Here is a 19,149-nt window from a genome sequence, read left to right as displayed (position 1 = left end):
AATGGAAAAGGCAGTGAAATGGAAATGGAAAGAGAAGGCAGTTTGAAGGTACTCCAGGATTTGGAGCCCGTGTGTAGATAGTGGTCGTGTGCCTTTGCTGCTAACTGGGCCAGCCAATGAATGGGAAGCGGTTGAGTGTTCCGGAGTAAAATGTGTTTAGGTTTTCACTGGGTTTTAAACCTTGCTCTACTGTTCAGGTGTGTGACTTTTGTTACTTAATCTTTCTAAGCCTTGATTTCTTCATCTGTAAAATAGACATAATGTTAGTACCTACCTGATAAGGTAATTACAAGAATGAAATATGTGAACTGCTTAAAGTACTCAGTGCAGATGCTGGCACAGAGCAGATGTTCAGTATACGTTACATACATTACCTGTGTGCTATATCAGGCAGTATGTCGCAGACACCATTAGCCTTAAAAGCAGACATTGTCAACACAGAACTGTAAGTACAGAGCGTTGAAGTCACTTTGGAGTCAATCTGTTCATCATACAAGCAAAGAATTCAGTAAACAAAAGCAGTGCTTAGGAGCAGAGCTTAGGTCAATAAATCTTGTGATATTTCTTATTTATTTCTCAGAAAAGAGAGGAAAAACTAAGACGGGGTGTCAGAGTGAGCAGTGGAGTCAGCAAAAGCATACTGACAAGAAAAGCCTTTTGCTGCCTTGTCTGAAATAAATTATTTTGAAAGTTACACAGTGGCCCCTGTTGAGATATTTGTGAGGGTTCCATGCCACTGAGGAAGAAGAGAAGCGCTAGGCTCCATGGGAAAGGAATAGTGGAAAAGCAGAAAAGCTTCTCTTTGTACCTGATACCCATCACATGCTTGTGCTCTAGGGGTGCCTCAGTAATAAGATGGGGTGGGGAGTAGAGCTGTAGGAACCTGAAAGGGAGCAGGAGGTGAAAACAAGAGTTGCTCCACTGCTGTACACTGTTAAGGAATATTAACAAGTCATTATTTAACCATTAATTATCAAAGATGTTTGAGAAGAGAAAATAAGAACCATATGGCATCCACTCATGCGTTGAAAGTGAATGTGTTTTGTTTTTTTTTTTTTTGCCCAGGTTTGCATCTAGTGGTTTTCTGGAATGGTTATGATTACACAGACACCTGGGTTAGGAGTCGAAGGGTGAACCACTGATCTGAGCTAGAGCTCACTCCCATTCCCCCAAAGAAGTATCCTTTGAGCAGCTGTTCTCAAAGTGAGGTCCCTGTACCAGCAGCATCAGCATTCCTGGAAACTTGATAGAAATGCAGATTCTCAGGGCCTGCTCCAAATCTACTGAATCAGAAGCTGTAGGGATGTTTGGGAAAGCCTTCCCTGAGATCCTGATGTGTGCTCTCCTCTGAGAACCATGAACTTAGAAGATATGTGAGCAGCAAAGCGTGGTGGCAGTCACGTGAGCTCTTGAGCAGACTCCTGGGCTTAAAACCCATCTCAGGTTCTGTGAGTGAATCTGGGCAAGGGACTCAAACTTATCAGTATCACTCTCTTCATTTATAAAATGAGGATGATAGCCGCATAGGGTTTTTGTGAGATAATTCATGTCAAATGTAGTGCCAGATATAAGTGATTAATAAATATTAACTGTTATCTTCACTAGTGAACAATAATAATGCAGACTTCCAAGAATATAAATTGCTCACAGCCACACAATGTCCATTGAACCGTAGCTTTGTTCAGACCCCAAAGGAGGAATAGCACTGGTGGAGGTTGTCTTTTAACTGCAACATTTAGCACATTTACATTTAAAGTGATCACTGAGATTTTGGAGCTAAAGTTTCTGTCTTACTTTGTGCATTCTACATATTTATTGTTTTTTTCCTTTCTTTCTAAACTGCTTTTTATTTTATTTTTGTCATTAAAATATTTGCTGGTATAGAAGTTTTGCCTATTTCTATTTGTTTAGTTGCTACCCTAGAAATTACAACATGCATATTTAGCTTACTGATGTCCAAGTTACTTACTGCATTTACCCTTCTCCCACAAAATATGATGATTTGAGAATACTTTATCTCCACTTACCTTTTGCAATAGGCTGTATAGTTTTCAGTTATTCAGTGCCCCTCTCTCGGGCCCATTTGTAAAAGCCTCCTCCTGATGACACTTCTTAGAGGGGAGAAGTATAAGGCTTGGCTATGTGACCTGCTTTGACCAAGGGAATTTGTGCCACATCTAAGTATAGAAACAGTAAGAGCCACCATTTGGTTCAGCCATTGCTTGATTCCCTTTGCCAGATAGGCTTTGCTCTTACACCCTGGGTCCCAGAGTGAAGAAGACACATAGAATGAAGAGCTGAACCATAGCTCTTCCATCACTGACATATAACCTAAGTGAAAAGTAAGTCTTTGTTTTTATAAACCACCAAGACTCAAAGGTTGTTATCAAGGCATAACATAGCCGAGGGGGTGGCAAACTTGTTCTGCAAAGGGCCAGGTAGTAAATATTTTAGGTATCTCAGACCACATACACTCTCTGGCACGTGTACTTCTTTGTTTTTGTTTGTTTGTTGTTAACAACTCTTTAAAAAAGTAAAAACCGGGACTTCCCTGGTAGCGCAGTAGTTAAGAATCCGCCTGCCGATGCAGGGGACACAGGTTGGATCCCTGGTCCGGGAAGATCCCACATGCTGCGGAGCAACTAAGCCCCCGTGCGTCACAACTCCTGAGCCTGTGCTCTGGAGCCCACGTGCCGAAACTACTGAAGCCCGCGTGCCTAGAGCCCGTGCTCCGCAGCAAGAGAAGCCACCACAATGAGAAGCCCGCGCACTGCAATGAAGAGTAGCCCCTGCTCGCCGCAGCTAGAGAATGCCCACGCGCAGCAACGAAGACCCAACGCAGCCTAAATAAATAAATTAATTAATTAAAAAAAGTAAAAACTAGTCTTAACTCAAGGACCATACAAAAGCAGACTGTGGGCCTCCTTGTAGTTTGCCAGACACTAACTTACCCTATTGTGATTGATTGCAACACCCAGGTAGCATTTTTATATGAGAGACCAAAGGTAGAAGAGTATCAGGCTTTATGTTGGTGACGTGAGTGTTTAGACAGTAATTGTAGTCATTAGAGAGGATAAAATTTCCCAGAGTGGCGGTATGAAATGATACACCTCTCCCAACAAATGTTATTGCTGTCATGTATTTACTTTGCTGTTCTTCTAGTTCCGTAGGGGTAAAGTTAGATTATTGATCTGAGATATTTTTTCTTTTTTAACACAGGTGTTTACAACCACAAATTTCCCTCTGAGCGCTGCTTTCACTGTATCCAGTAAATTCTGGTAAGGTGTGTTTTGTTTATATTTGTCTCAAAGTATTTTCTAATGTCCCTTGTGATTTATTCTTTGGCCCGCTGGTCGTTTAAGATTATGTTGTTTAATTTCCACATGTTTGTGAATTTTCTGGTTTTTCTTTCTGTTATTGATATCTAGCTTTGTTTCTTTGTGGTTAGAGAAGATACTGTGTATGATTTCAGTCTTTTTAAGTTTATTGAGACTTGTTTTATGACTTAACATATGGTCTCTGCTGGAGTATGTCCCATGTGAACTTAAGAAGAATGTGTATCCTGCTGTTATTGGGTGTTACAGTTGGTTCAGTAGTGTTCTTTAAGTCCTCCATTTCCTTACTGATCTTTTATATAGAGGTTCTATACATTATCGAAAGTGGTAATGCATCACTGTTACTGTAAAGCTGTCTATCTCTCCCTTCAACTTTGCCCGTGTTTGCTGTATATGCTTTGGGGCTCTATTGCTTGGTGTGTATATGTTTATAATCACTATATCATCTTGATAAATTGACCCTCTTAGGGTAGGAGTGCCTCATTCCTGCTCCCCACGTGGCTCGACTTGCATCACAGGGGGATGGGCATTGGTGAACATACTACTCATTCTCTACTAGGGTTCCTCTGACACTAGCCCGTCTGGTGGGGCGGGGAAGGGGAGGTTCCTTACTTCTGGGTAGAGTTGGAATTCCAGTCTCCCCACAGTGGTTCCCACTGACACCATGGGGCTGTGGGGCCTTCATTACCATCTGGTGAGGATGGAAGTCCCAGCTCCTATTTAGTTTTCTCTGACTGCACCCCACGGTGAGTCTTGGGGCACCTCGTCGTAGCATGGCAAAGATGGAAATCTAAATTTCTCACTCTGCCTTTGCTGGCCTGGGCGGGAGCGGGGCCACAGTATTTTCTGTGGTGTTTGGCTGAAGTAGAACATGTGTTATCTGACGGTTTTTGGTCTTGCTAGGCTGCCCCTTTCCTGTTCCTTGGTGAGAGAGAGCAGGCTTTTGTTGGGATTTTTCTTGTCTTAATTCATTGGTGTTTCTGGGTTGCCAGCTTTATTAACTCTAAGCCTGGAATATATGAGGCAAAAAGAAAATTCATAGGATTTGCCTGTTTTATTCCATTTGCCCCCAAGTCCCTAGCTGGTCTCCTCTCTCAGAGTCTTCTTATACTTGGTTTTATATATAATGTTGAAGGTTTTTAGTTACACTTAGCAGAAGGAATAGGGCAAAGTACATCTATTCTGTCTTCCCCAAAGCAGAAGCTATAATCTCATTTTTTACACGTAAATCACTGACCCTTTGGAGTTTGTCTTTGTTAGTAGTTAATAGGTACTCAACTTCAATTGTTTTCCAGGTGGCCATCTAGTTATACAAAATCCATTTTTGAGAAGTCTGTGTTTTCCTCACTGAATCAAGAGAATACTTTCTGGGCTTTCTATTCTTTAAAGGAATATTCTTTTAAATATTGGATAATTACAATATTTATGATTTGTTTTTCATCTGGTAGAGAGACAACCTCCTTAATTTCTTTTCTACATGAACGTTAGAATCAACCTCACTAACTCTAGAAAAGCACCTGTTGCTGCCTTTGCATACATCAGTTTAGGGAGCCTTGAGATATTTTGATGATGAATCTTCCTTCTTAGTTTTTTTTAGCACCTTTAATGAAGAAATATGTTTTCTTAACGTAATCTATTTCCTCATCTGACATTTGTCTGCCTCAACCATAATCTGTTCAAATTTTGTGTCCCAGTACCAAATATTTTGCTTTTCAATGTTTGTTCGTTCTGAGGAGAGTACTGACTTTGCAAGCATCACTTTAGAGCCTTGGGTCAATTTCTCTGTTGTGTAAGAAAGTGTGTTTATTTTTGTTTAAAATTCAAAGTTTATTTTTAAAATAAATGTTTATTATTCCCATTAAATTATGAAAGCTTTTCCTATTTTAAAGCCTAATTTAGGTTTTTAAATTTTACTTTGGAATCTTAGGTGTTTGTCATTCAAATAGATATTAATCAACTGAGGAATAACTCTTCAAAAGCCAGGGTCTGTGTCTTACTCACTGTTTTCTCCAGAGTTTGGCACAGTACCTGGAAATCCCATAAACATTTAAGAAATTGAATTGAATACTAATAATTGTACAAAGTAAATGATGAATTCGTGTAGACAGTAAACATCAACAGAGATGGGGGAGAGAGAAACCATTTCAAGCAGGGGTTTTTATGGTGAAATGTTTTACCAACAAGGTAGAATTTGAGCTCTGCTTTAAAGAATTTTAAAGAATAAGTTAAAGTTATAGAGGCAGTGGTGAAGAAGAAGATAATTTCATTTGGATATAGTGTGAGTGGAGGACAGACACAGAAAAGCACCAGGCATTTTGGAACCATTAGTAGTCAGGAATAGAGGGCTTATGAAGACAAGTAGTTGAAAATAAAGCTGAAACTGCAGTTGCAGCTGACTAGGGAGTTATACTTTATTCTGTGTGCAAGAGGGATCCATTGTAGGCTTTTAGTATATGCTTCTTTAATATGTAAGCACTAAGGGAACCCTCTTGCACTGTTGGGAATGTAAATTGCTACAGCCACTATGGAGAACAGTATGGAGGTTCCTTAAAAAACGAAAAATAGAATTACCATATGACCCAGCAATCCCACTACTGGACATATACCCAGAGAAAACCATAATTGAGAAAGACACATGCACCCCAATGTTCATTGCAGCACTATTTACAATAGCCAGGTCATGGAAGCAACCTAAATGCCCATTGACAGACGAATGGATAAAGAAGATATGGTATATATATACAATGGAATATTACTCAGCCATAAAAAAAGAACGAAATTGGGTCATTTGTAGAGACGTGGATGGACCTAGAGATTGTCATACAGAGTGAAGTAAGTCAGAAAGAGAAAAAGAAATATTGTATATTAACGCATATATGTGGAATCTAGAAAAATGGTACAGATGAACCAGTTTGCAGGGCAGAAATAGAGACACAAATGTAGAGAACAAACGTATGGGCACCAAGGGGGGAAAGCAGGGCGGTAGGGGGTGGTGGGATGAATTGGGAGATTGGTATTGACATATATACACTAATATGTATAAAATAAATAACTAATAAGAACCTGCTGTATTAAAAAAAAGAAATAAAATTCAAAAAAAAATGTAAACACTATAGTAACTTTATTCCTTGTGTGATTAGAGATACTTCGTTCTATATCATCTGGTACTTACCTTTGAGACCAGCTTTTATTTCGTTACACTGCTAGTACTTTTTTTTTTTAATGCAGTTTTTTAGTCTACTTGGATCCTATTATGAATAATGTCCTATGGAAATGAAATAAACAAAAAATTCAATGTTATAAAACCTAAAAGCCCATCCTCATGAATAAATAGATACAAAACATACTGAAGGCAGAAGAAAATCTGTTTAATATCATGTCCCAAAGAGGATGGATTATTAGAGAAGTGATAACCTTTTTAATTCTTTGAAGATTAACTATCTTCTCCACCTTATAACATTTTTTAAAAGACAGGCATACACATTGGAGGTTAAAATCTTGGACTCTTCCTCTGACTGCCTGGGTCCAAACCCCATCTCTGTTACTAATTAGCCATATAAACTTGAATAAGTTATTTAAACTCTCTAAGCAGTTTATTCATCTAAGAAAATGTAGTAATTGTATTTGTTTTCTATTGCTGCGTAACAAATTACAGTAAACTTAGTAACTTAAAACAGCATTTAAAAAATTTTTTTATTGTAGTAAAATACACATAACATAAAATTTACCATCTTAATCACTTTTACTAGGTAGAAATAGGCCCTTTATTCTTCTCTGAACCAGCATATATAAACTACTGTAATGCCAACTTCACTTCTGGGTAGTAATATGGTAAACAATAGGGAAATGCCAAAATGACAGGAAATTATAATCCTACAGAAAATTTTGACAACTTGCATCTTGCAATATATTGAATATCATGCCTAGGAGTGAACTGCTGGCTTCCCTCAGTAATTCTGTCAATCACTGTATATTTGAGTGAATAGCATTAGGACAGGAAGACTTGCCCCTGGTTTTTGTACAGCGTTGTTCCATCTAAAAAAGTTTTTCTTGATTCGTGTAGACCTTGGGTTAAAAGTCTCCAACGAAACCTAAGTGTTTAAATGAGTTATGTTCATGTTGTTTAAATGTAGGTTTTTCCAAGTGTTAAGCAAGTTGCTGTATGTTAATTGTTTGCATTGTTCTTGCACCTGGAAGAATAAATCGGCTTTCCCCTATCTGGCAAGAAAAACGTTGTGTTGAAATAAAATGCAAATACCGAGTTGTGATTTTATCAGAACATTTTGACCTCATTATGTCTGTGTGAATACATATTTACTAGTCTGTCAATTTCACCATCCCTAGAAGCTGGGACTAAACCTGCTATCTTAGCTATGGGCGAAGTCTTTCTTGTCTTTTTAGCTGAGAGAAAAGGCATTTTATAAAAATCTGTGCCTACATACTGTCTATGACAGACTGCTATCTGTTTTCCCAGATTTGTTCTCCCTTTTTCCCGTAGTAACTCGTCTTAAGCTGAGCCCATGGCCACCTACCTAGAGACTACATTTCTCAGCTTCTCTTATTGTTGGATGTAGCAAGTGAATAAATTATCAGGGGCTGGTTTCTCACTGATGAATTCTTTAAGTAGGCAGTTTTCTCATCCTTAAAGTACAGAGTGGTCAGGACTTAGTGGACATTTCTGTGTCCTTTTACTTGATAGATCCCAGAGCGTGTGTGCAGTCTCTTTTAAGCTAGTGTTGTGAGATTACACTATGTTCAGTTCCCCCTAGAAAATATTTTAGATTGTGGAATATGAGGGAAAGTGATGTATACTTCTCCTTTGTCACTTCCTTTAAAATAAATCACTTGCCCTCCACATCCCAAGGACTGAGACACGAACAAGGCAGTGACCCAACTCCCCCAGACTGAGATCAATACCCTTGGGGATGGTGGTACAGTAAGATGAAAGCAGTAATTTCGTGTCTGAATGACTGTGTGGAACATAGTCACCCCAATAACAAAGGTCTTTGATGGATACTAGTGTTTGATATTTGCATATCCATATACATACAGCGGAGTATGAAGGGGCTTCACCCTGCACAAGGGCTGGTGACTATCACGGAAGATGTGGAAAGTGGTCTCTTATTTGGTCACCTACAACTCTCCTCCCAGGTGCTGAATGATCACCTGAGTGTAACCATAGTAGTTTGCTTCCTGTATCTGATATGAGGGCTACTTGTGTGAATGATTAAAAGTGTTAAGTTGCAGCCATTCTTCATTCATCAGACTACTTTCAAAATCTAAAGCCTTTTAAAAAAAAAGTGACTTCTGAAACAATTTGACGCTAAATATATTCTAGAAACTCTTAGCAACTTGTTTTAGCAGCATACACAAGGAATAGGGTGGCGTGTTGGAGTAGAGTGGTTGGCCCATGAGGGAAGAATATTTTATAACTGACATTATTTAGAATTGCCAATGCATTTTGATAATTAGAAGCAGACAAACATATCAGTTTTAATAGTGTTTCAAAATTCTCTACAGTTAATTATCTCCATTACAGCCAGTTAGCCCACTCCCAGTAGCCTACCCTTTGTATGCCACTGACTTATCTGAATATCACTGGATTCTACACAACTGGTTTTCAGAAAAGCTCAAATCACTGGAAGGATAAGGTTAACTTTTAGTAGTATTTGATAAAACAAACTAAAAGAAACTAGTAGACTGTTCTCTGCAAATAACCCCAGCAGATGTTGCCACTCTCATGCCCATATCCCCTTGGCCATTGTTTTACTCTGCTCAGCTGCCGTAGCAAAATACCATAGACTAGGTAACTTGAACAACATAAATTTATTTTCTCTCTGTTTTGGGGGCTGGAAGTTTGAGATCAGGGTGTCAGTATGGTCAGGTTCTGCTAGAGCTCCCTTCCTGGCTTGCAGACAGACTTCTTCTTGCCACATCCTCAGATGGCAGAGAGAAAGAGAGCTCTCTGTTGCCTCTCCTAAGGACACTAATCTCATGAGCACCGCACCCTCATGACCTCATCTGACCCTAATTACCTCCAGAAGGGTCCATCACATTGGGGTGAGGGCTTCAACATATAAATCGGCGGGGCAGGGGCGGGGGTGCTTGGAATTCAGTCCGTAGCAGCATTCATTACCATTTTCATGCATGCCAGTCCAGCTTTTATTTAATTCCTCCTTCCCCAGGGATGGTAGTTGCTTCCTGCAGTTACTGTTTCTGCATTACTTTTTTGGTTCTTCAATTCTGTATATTAAATTGTCTTTGTCAAAATAACTTGTACAGCTTCTGTTTCCCTGAGTGGACTTTGATTGATGCAGCATTAAAATTGTGAATCAAAAAATTTAAATCATTCAAAAACCAGACTTTTCATCTTAATGGTTAAAAGCAGTTAGGAAAGCTATGTCATCGCCCACAAATATGTGTTTTTAAAAGTTTTTGCCATGCAGAAAGTTATATTGAAAGGAATATTGAACTCAGAAACCAGAAAGTCTAAGTAGAATATCCTATTTAATTTGTTGGTCAACTTTAGACATTTCAACTAGCTCTGAAGCTCTCATAGGAATATAATCATCCCTGCCTTCTTCACAGACTTGAGGTGCAGTTCACCTAAGATATAGATATTAAATTGCTTTGTAAACTATAATTCACTTTGACATAAAAGTTACCCATTATTTGTTAATAATTATACCTGTAAGAATTAAGAATATTCAGCCTAAATTCTAAAGATTATTTTCTTTTAAAGTTTTACCTTAACTTTATGTAAATAACTGATTTTTGCAGGCTGTTTGGCCACAAAAAGAACTTATTTACTTATACCGTCATTTTCTTTCTTACCCATAGAGATGACTGTAAACTCACCATCAATAAGATTTGTGCTTCTGTCTGTTTGCTAGTGGTACAGCTGCTTTGAGCCACTGAAATACACAGTTGCAAATTGCACTCAGAATTGCAAATCAATTCTGATTAAACACTTGAGTAGAAAATTAAAGGACGCTAAAACAATGATTTTGACTCTGATATATTCTTCCTCTTGTCAATGTTTTTGGTGATTTTTCTACCATTCCTGAACATATAATGTTAGATCTTTAAATCCTATAAGTAACCACTTTAATGTTCTCCATTTCTAAAAATAAGGACTTCTGTGAGTCATACCTGTGATTACAGAAGAAAATCGCCGGTCCTGAGATTGAAAATAGAAAAATAGACAGTAAACATTATCACATGGATGCCTTACCAACTCAGACTCATGCATGTTTCAAAAATACCTCATTGTTTCTCCCACTAGAAACAGCCATAATAAGGCTATTTCTCTCATTCATTCACATTGTAAATTCAGAATCAGCTCTTCTCTGGACCTCTAGCTGCAGTCAGTTGCCAAACTCAGTTGTTTCTCACTTTTTAACGGCTGCCACAGCGCACTTCTTCCTTCTTTTCCTTTCTCACTGCCCAACTCCTGCCCTGGCCTGATACCTGAACTACTGCCTTCACCTCTTTCAACTCTTAACTTGCCTCCAGGCTTCTGGTTTTTCCACTTTCCAACTCAATCCATACTCTGCTGCCAAAATGACTTTCTATACTGCCAAGGTCCTTGAGAAAAAGCCGTGTAACCATTTGGCTTAGATGTCATAAAGAAAATCCAGAAAGGAGATCCCTTCTAAAACTGAAATTTCATTATCCTGTGATTATAACCACACATCTTTTCCATGTAAGTCTCTCTTTATTTTCCTGACTTTTTCCAGTTTCTTTACTCCAAAATTTGTTACATGGTACTCTTGGCTAAGAAGTAAATCTTCCCAAGTTAGAAGGGCTTCTGAATTGAATTTAAACTTATATTGATTTCTTCTTGAAATGCTTAGAGTGTAAGTCTTGGTTAAAGTCTTTTTATTAAGAGGAAGGTATTTAAGTTGTTCTTTTCTCAGTTGTATCGTGTGTTAAAATTGAACGTAGAAGAATTTCTTAATTAAGAATAAGACTTCTAGTCTTTTCTGTATTTAATAAGCAGGTTTGTATGTTACAGACTTTCTGATTAAGTATATTATCTCATTATGTTATTTAGTGTTCATTCTAAGCTTTGGAATAAATTAAATAAATTAAATTAAAATACTACTAATCATAGGAACTTTGGAATTCCCAAAGTCTTTGGGCAATCATTTACTTAGTTCCAGAGTTTTTGAAAAGTCTCTTGAGAAATCCTTTTGAGAAATCACATTTTTATATAAAGTATAGTTATAAATAAAACTTGTTATTTCTGCTTTTTTATGTCTAGCTGAAAGTTAAAGCAACTTATCCTTGTGAAAATACACTATTTTTAAGTTTTGTGAATAATTTGGTTACCTCACCACCCTTCTCTACTCCCACCCATGGACCCACTGAGTGAGCAGATTGACCCCACTCTCTGGATCATGACTGATTGGCTATTGGGAGAGGAAGACATCTCATCCAAAGTGAGCCTGTCCATAGGCTGACCAGCACCTAGGGCACATGCATCCTGGCTCAGAAAGATAGTGGGATCAACCACATTTTTCTCTAAGAAAGTTGAACTAAAAGACAAGGAGGGATGTTTCTAATTGGAAAGCCTAAGTGTGGAGCTGAAATACATCAATGACAGCGCTGGGCGCTGTAAACCTATTAACCTCTGTGTAGTGTAAGTCCTGACAGTTGAGTTTTCTCTTTTTTTTGTAATGCAGGTGCTGGACTTAAGCTTTGACTGCTGAGGCATCCACTTCAAAGATGGCTATCTTGAATAAACACATTGCCAGCCAGAGGGCCTTTTGTTTTCTCTCTTTCCACGCTTCAGAATCTTCCCCTTACATTTTAAATTTACCAGTAAAGAGGAGTGAGCCCACGATACCCTAGGTCCCCACCCTCAACCCCAGTAAAAGCAGAACCCCAGGCATTTGCTTGTGCTTGCTCACGCTTGCTCGCTCTCCCTCTCTCTCTCTCTCTCTCTCTCTCTCTCTCTCTCTTTCTCTTTCTCTCTTTCTCTGCCCAAAACCATTAGGGCCTAGGGGTGCCATATGTAATTTTCAGGACCTGTAAGTAATAAACCTTTTAATTTTTTCCCAGAGTTTTCTGATGGTTATTGCTGAGGGCATCTTGCAGTCATAGTAAGAGTCGCAAGGGCAGGTCCAGCCAGAACATTGGTTATTGACAGGCTGAGACCAAAACAGAACATTCTGGTAGTGGATTAACATGAAATATCCACTATCACTTGTTACGTTAAACTCTCTTAGAAGCCAGTGTGAAGAGCCTTTTGTCTTGCCAACCAAATAAACCTAAGTAAAGACAAATAGTATTGTAGAAGGTAAATCTATGCCTGTCATCATTCATGATTTGACTCTTAGAGCACATTATCAGTATGCTCTCAATGGTAAACACTTAGATGATCTTCCAAATAATTATATAAGACATGTGTTGGCACAGTGTCTATCACAAGGTAGGCTCTCAATCAGTAGTTTTGAATGACTCAACCAGTGACTAAATGAACTATCATCCAATACTATTTGACATGAATAAATAACGTCCATATTGTGGAATAATTTCCACATTGTCAAAACCTTTTAAATGCCGTTTCACTCTGTCTCATGCAATTTCTTTACATTTCTATAGTACGGTCTACATCCTTACAAAGAGTGGTCTGTGGACCAGTATCATTACCATCACCTGGAAGATTGTTAGAAAGGTGAAATCTCAGGCCTGACTTGACTGAATCAGAATCTGCATTTTAACAGCATCACTGGTGATTTCTGTGTACACTAAAATGTGAAAAGGATTGCTGTAGACTGTGGAGGCTACTTTGATAGAGGTTAATCAGTTCAATTGTTCTCAATTCTGGATACTGTAGAATGTAAAAAATACTGGTTCCCAGGCCCCACCCCAAACCAATTAAATTAAACTCAGTGCAACTGAGTTAGGTAAGAATTACCTACGTTGCATGGGGACGGTACTACCTATAAAAAAATAAACCGAATCCTTAATTAGATAGACTTGGGAGACCAGAAGTGGGAGCTCTCACACCCTGCAGTACTGGCAGAGCCAACAGGAAGAAGACAGACACCTCTTCTTTCCTGGCAAGGACTCAGCCAATGAAAAACCATGGATTCTTTAGCCCTCCCAGCTTCCTTTTCCTCCAGATAAAAGCATTCTCCTTCCCTTGTACATGCATGTGGCTCCCTTGCCATGGCTGTAGACCCCAAACTGCAATTCTCTGCTGATCTCAAGCAAACCCATCTCTTCCAGAGAAATCTCTGGCAGTCTATTTGTTTCAGGTCAACATACCACACCAGTGGTACATGGTGACACTATATATAACCGTATGTGTATCTTTATATATCTTATTTATCTCCATTTATATAAATGAAGAAGGAGAAGTAAATTAAAGAAGGGATGACACTAATGAGGGAAATCCTGCTGGAGAAACTGACAAGTTGAGTTGTGATAAAGAGGGTAAAAAAAAGTTTGGGTAAAGTAGAAATAATACTTTGCAGCACACTGGAGATCAGTGCCAACAGAAGAACATTACAATAAAGGAGTATTTACAGAGATTATGTAAAGCAACTGATCTGAGTTGGGAAATTACCATTTATAAACCAACAAACAGAAACCAGAAATAAAGACTCAGTCTTGAAATATAAAGATGGTAAAAAAAAAAAAAACAAAAAAAAAAACTACACTACAGGTCAGCTGGGAATTTTTCTCTACTCAGAATACGAGTTAAATAGTTTACAAATGATTTCAATCACTTCAAAACTATTTTTCTTTACCCTGATTTTATAAAAGGAAAAATTTCATTGTAAAAAATTGGGGAAGAGAAGAAAGTAGAAAAAAAGAAAACATAATGTAGTCATTATCCTATTACGCAGAAATAACTATAATTAACATTTTATTGTATGTCCTCCTAGGAACCTATCTCTGGGTGTGTATCATATTTCCTTGATCTTGGAAGCTTTTGTTGTTAAGACACATTATTAATTTAATAACGTTTTTACTGGGAAAAGAGAAGTGTACAAATTTTTCTTTTACAAAGATTTTAAAAATATACATATATAAATAATGAATAATTCTTCTAAACCTTCTATTTTATTTAATCTGAATATTGTTATAAATTACTCTTGCTGTCAGCAGCTATCACTGGCAGCAGAGTGACATGCTACTTTTCATAATCCATGCCTGTGATCATTACTTCATCCTGTATAGAACTGAAAATATAATTCTGAGATATATTTTTTAAATTTCAGGATTTTTCTGCATTTCCTATTCGGTTAAAGTTAGTCCAGGTTTTTCCTTCACTAAATTACATAGTTTTTCTTGAAATGTAGATATTCCGGCCTGAGTAAAAGTCCTTCACAATGCTCACTTAGTCATGCCATCTCTCCTAGCTTTGAAAATTTTAAGACCAAGATCAATTTCTATAGACATCAATGCCATCACATAGTGCATGACCAACCAAGTGCGTGGCAGGCAATCTTCTGCATACAAAATAATTTTTGTTTGAAGTACGCACCTAGAATAATTTTAAGGAATTAAAAGCAATAATTTGCAATTCAAATTTATGTTAAAATACACTACTGTACAAGTCTAATAAAAATAATTCAACAGAGGTGGCAATCAGATGTACATACTTTTTTTTTTAAACATCTTTATTGAGTATAATTGCTTTACAATGTTGTGTTAGTCTCTGCTGTACAACACAATGAATCAGCTATATGCATACATATATCCCCATATAGCCTCCCTCTTGCTTCTCCCTCCCACCCTCCTTATCCGACCCCTCTAGGTGGTCGCAAAGCACTGAGCTGATCTCCCTGTGCTATGCGGCTGCTTCCCACTAGCTATCTATTTTACATTTGGTAGTGTATATATACGTCCATGTTACTCTTTCACTTCGTCCCAGCTTACCCTTCCCCCTCCCCGTGTCCTCAAGTCCATGCTCTCTGTCTGTGTCTTTACTCCTTTCCTGCCTATAGGTTCATCAGAACCTTTTTTTTTTTTTTTTTTTTTTTTTTTAGATTCCATGTATATGTGTTAACATAAGGTGTTTGTTTTTCTCTTTCTGACTTACTTCACTCTGTATGACAGATTCTGGGTCCATCCAGCTCACTACAAATAACTCAATTTCGTTTCTTTTTATGCCTGAGTAATATTCCATTGTGCCACATCTTTATCCATGCATTTGTCGATGGACACTTAGGTTGCTTCCATGTCCTGGCTATTGTAAATAGAGCTGCAATGTACATTCTGATATATGACTCTTTATGAATTATGGTTTTCTCAGGGTATATGCCCAGTAGTGGATTGCTGGGTCATATGGTAGTTCTGTTTGTAGTTTTTTCAGGAACCTCCATACTGTTCTCCATAGTGGCTGTATCAATTTCCATTCCCACCAACAGTGCAAGAGGGTTCCCTTTTCTCCACACCGTCTCCAGCATTTATTGTTTGTAGATTTTTGATGATGGCCATTCTGACTGGTGTGAAGCGATACCTCAATGTAGTTTTCATTTGCATTTCTCTAATGATTAGTGACATTGAGCATCCTTTCATGTGTTTGTTGGCAGTCTGTATATCTTCTTTGGAGAAATGTCTATCTAGGTCTTCTGCCCATTTTTGGATTGGTTTGTTTGTTTTTGATATTGAGCTGCAGGAGCTGCTTCTAAACTTTGGAGATTAATCCTTTTTCCATTGACTCACTAGCAAATATTTTCTCCCATTCTGAGGGTTGTCTTTTTGTCTTGTTTATGGTTTCCTTTGCTGTGCAAAAGCTTTTAAGTTATATTAGATCCCATTTGTTTGTTTTTATTTCCATTTCTCTAGGAGGTGGGTCAAAAAGGATCTTGCTGTGATTTATGTCATAGAGTGTTCTGCCTACCTATGTTTTCCTCTAAGAGTTTTATAGTGTCTGGCCTTACATTTAGGTCTTTAATCCATTTTGAGTTTATTTTTGTGTAAGGTGTTAGGGAGTGTTCTAATTTCATTCTTTTACATGTAGCTATCCAGTTATCCCAGCACCACTTATTGAAGAGGCTGTCTTTTCTCCATTGTATATTCTTGCCTCCTTTATGAAAAATAAGGTGACCACATGTGCATGGCTTTATCTCTGGGCTTTCTATCCTGTTCCATTGATCTATATTTCTGTTTTTGTGCCAGTACCATACTGTCTTGATTACTGTAGCTTTGTAGTGTAGTCTGGAGTCCAGGAGCCTGATTACTCCAGCTCCGTTTTTCTTTCTCAAGATCGCTTTGGCTATTCGGGGTCTTTTGTGTTTCCATACAAATTGTGAAATTTTTTGTTCTAGTTCTGTGAAAAATGCCATTGGTAGTTTGATAGGGATTGCATTGCATCTGTAGATTGCTTTGGGTAGTATAGTCATTTTCACAATGTTGATTCTTCCAATCCAAGAACATGGTATATCTCTCCATCTGTTTGTATCACCTTTGATTTCTTTCATCAGTGTGTTATAGTTTTCTGCATACAGGTCTTTTGTCTCCTTAGGTAGGTTTATTCCCAGGTATTTTATTCTTTTTGTTGCAGTGGTAAATGGAAGTGTTTCCTTAATTTCTCTTTCAGATTTTTCATCATTAGTGTATAGGAATACAAGAGATTTCTGTGCATTAATTTTGTATCCTTCTACTTTACCAAATGCATTGATTAGCTCTACTAGTTTTCGGGTAGCATCTTTAGGATTCTTTATGTATAGTATCATGTCATCTGCAAACAGTGACCGTTTTACTTCTTTTCCGATTTGGATTCCTTTTTTTTCTTTTTCATCTCTGATTGCTGTGGCTAAGACTTCCAAAACTATGTTGAATAATAGTGGTGAGAGTGGGCAACCTTGTCTTGTTCCTGATCTTAGAGGAAATGGTTTCAGTTTTTCACCATTGAGAACGATGTTGGCTGTGGGTTTGTCATATATGGCCTTTATTATGTTGAGGTTGGTTCCCTCTGTGCCTAGTTTCTGGAGAGTTTTTATCATAAATGGGTGTTGAACTTTGTAAAAAGCTTTTTCTGCATCTGTTGAGATGATCATATGGTTTTTATCCTTCAATTTTTTAATATGGTGTATCACATTGATTGATTTGCATATATTGAAGAATCCTTGCATTCCTGGGGTAAACCCCATTTGATCATGGTGTGTGATCCTTTCAATGTGCTGTTGGATTCTGTTTGCTAGTATCTTGTTGAGGATTTTCCATCTGTGTTCATCAGAGATATTGGCCTGTAGTTTTCTTTTTTTGTGACATCTTTGTCTTGTTTTAGTATCAGGGTTATGGTGGCCTTGTAGAATGAGTTTGGGAGTGTTCCTCCCTCTGCTGTATTTTGGAAGAGTTTGAGAAGGATAGGTGTTAGCTCTTCTCTAAATGTTTGATAGAATTTGCCTGTGAAGCCATCTGGTCCTGGGCTTTTGTTTGTTGGAAGTTTTTTAATCACAGTTTCAATTTCATTGCTTGTGATTGGTCTGTTTATATTTTCTATTTCTTCCTGGTGCAGTGTCGTAAGGTTGTGCTTTTCTAAGAATTTGTCCATTTCTTCCAGGTTGTCCATTTTATTGTCACATAGTTGCTTGTAGTAATCTCTCATGATCCTTTGTATTTCTGCAGTGTCAGTTGGTACTTCTCCTTTTTCATTTCTAATTCTGTTAATTTGAGTCTTCTCCCTTTTTTCTTGATGAGTCTGGCTAATGGTTTATCAATTTTGTTTATCTTCTCAAAGAACCAGCTTTTAGTTTTATGCAATTGTTTCCTTCATTTCTTTTTCATTTATTTCTGATGTGCTCTTTATGATTGCTTTCCTTCTGCTAACTTTGGGGTTTTTTTGTTCTTCTTTCTCTGATTGCTTTAGGTGTGAGGTTAGGTTGTTTATTTGAGATTTTTCTTGTTTCTTGAGGTAGGATTGTATTGCTATAAACTTCCATCTTAGAACTGCTTTTGCTGCATCCCATAAGTTTTGGGTCATCGTGTTTTTATTGTCATTTGTTTCTAGGTATTTTTTGATTTCCTCTTTAATTTCTTCAGTGATCTCTTGGTTATTTAGTAGTGGCTTGTTTAACCTCCATGTATTTGTATTTTTTACAGTTTTTTTCCTGTAATTGATATCTAGTCTCATAGCGTTGTGGTTGGAAAAGATACTTGATATGATTTCAATTTTCTTAAATTTACCACGGCTTGATTTGTGACCCAAGGTATGATCTGTGCTGGAGAATGTTCTATGAGCACTTGAGAAGAAAGTGTATTCTGTTGTTTTTCGATAGAATGTCCTATAAATATCAATTAAGTCCATCTTGTTTAATGTGTCATTTAAAGCTTGTGTTTCCTTATTTATTTTCATTTTGGATGATCTGTCTTTTGGTGAAAGTGTGGTGTTAAAGTCCCCTACTATTATTGTTACTGTCGATTTCCCCTTTTATAGCTGTTAGCATTTGCCTTATGTATTGAGGTGCTCCTATGTTGGGTGCATAAATATTTACAATTGTTATATCTTCTTCTTGGATTGATCCCTTGATCATTATGTAGTGTCCTTCTTTGTCTCTTGTAATAGTCTTTATTTTAACGTCTGTTTTGTCTGATATGAGAATTGCTACTCCAGCTTTCTTTTGATTTCCATTTGCATGGAATATCTTTTTCCATGCCTTCACTTTCAGTCTGTATGTGTCCCTAGGTCTTAAGTGGGTCTCTTGTAGACAGCATATGTACGGGTCTTGTTTTTGTATCCATTCAGCCAGTCTATGTCTTTTGGTTGGAGCAATTAATCCATTTACAGTTAAGGTAATTATTGATATGTATGTTCCTATTACCATTTTCTTAAATGTTTTGGGTTTAT

This window comes from Eschrichtius robustus, chromosome 18 (genome assembly GCF_028021215.1).
Source record: "Eschrichtius robustus isolate mEscRob2 chromosome 18, mEscRob2.pri, whole genome shotgun sequence".
NCBI lineage: Eukaryota > Metazoa > Chordata > Mammalia > Artiodactyla > Eschrichtiidae > Eschrichtius > Eschrichtius robustus.
Note: the sequence above shows the minus strand (reverse complement) of the source record.